This window comes from Enhydra lutris, unplaced genomic scaffold, assembly GCF_002288905.1.
Source record: "Enhydra lutris kenyoni isolate GAN:26980312 unplaced genomic scaffold, ASM228890v2 scaffoldscaffold997, whole genome shotgun sequence".
Classification (NCBI taxonomy): domain Eukaryota; kingdom Metazoa; phylum Chordata; class Mammalia; order Carnivora; family Mustelidae; genus Enhydra; species Enhydra lutris.
The window spans coordinates 2,558-3,636 of NW_019155081.1; the positions used below are offsets into that span (position 1 = coordinate 2,558).

Genomic DNA, 1,079 nt, shown 5'->3' on the forward strand with positions numbered 1-1,079 from the left:
ATTTATTTATTTGACAGAGATCACAAGTAGGCAGAGAAGCAGGCAGAGAGAGAGAGAGAGGGAAGCAGGCTCCCTGCCAAGCAGAGAGCCTGATGCGGGACTCGATCCCAGGACCCTGAGATCATGACCTGAGCCGAAGGCAGCGGCTTAACCCACTGAGCCACCCAGGTGCCCCTAAAAAATTATTCTTAAACATGTTTTATTTACTTGTCTAAATCCTTTTTAGCTTTCTATTCTTTTTTTTAAAGATTTTATTTGACAGACAGAGATCACAAGGAGGCAGAGAGGCAGGCGGGGGTAGGGGGGGAAGCAGGCTCCCTGCTGAGCAGATTGCCCAATGTGGGACTCGATCCCAGGACCCTGAGATCGTGACCTGAGCTGAAGGCAGAGACTCAACCCATGGAGCCATCCAGGTGCCCCAGCTCTTTATTTTTTTAAGAGAAGAATTCCAGGGGCACCTGGGTGGCTCAGTAGGTTAAAGCCTCTGCCTTTGGCTCAGGTCATGTCCTGGGATCGAGCCCCGCATCAGGCTCTCTGCTCAGCAGGGAGCCTGCTTCTCTGCCTGCCTCTCTATCTGTGATCTCTGTCTGTCAAATAAATAAATAAAATCTTTAAGAGAAGAATTCCACATTAATAATTATATTCTAACATATACTTTATTAATGTGCAGTTTGTAGCAAAACGAAATCATTGCATTTAGGTTTTTTTTTTTTTATCAGTTTGTTAAGCACATAACTGTTAAAACATTTACCTTGGGTGCACCATCCTTTTGTATCCCTACATCATTAGTGGCAATTCCTTTTACACTGCTGTCTTCATGAAAAAGAACCTGAAATGAAAACATATTTGGTTATCACCTTAGGATTCATAACCACCCTAAAAAGAAGCAATGAACAGCCTTCGATATTTAAGAAACCGAGTATGTTCTCTGGGTTACAGAAATAATAGGCTTTAAAGTGTTTAGGCAAGAAAAGAGACATGTTTTAAAGATACTCCTTTCTAGAGTATAAAAGAACACAGCTCAAACAGCTGGAAATAAAAGAAATGCCACAACCTTGATGAAGAAGGAAAGGGGGGGG

General features: G+C 42.8%; 1 long non-coding RNA gene across 1 annotated transcript in view; it reads right to left on the bottom strand.

Moving 5' to 3' along the window:
- Positions 1 to 757: 757 nt before the first annotated feature.
- The window catches only part of LOC111140420, a 4,275-nt gene continuing 3,953 nt past the window's right edge, over positions 758 to 1,079 (bottom strand). The window contains exon 3 of the long non-coding RNA XR_002640146.1: positions 758 to 829. This is a non-coding gene — a long non-coding RNA (uncharacterized LOC111140420). The remainder of the gene's footprint in view (positions 830 to 1,079) is intronic.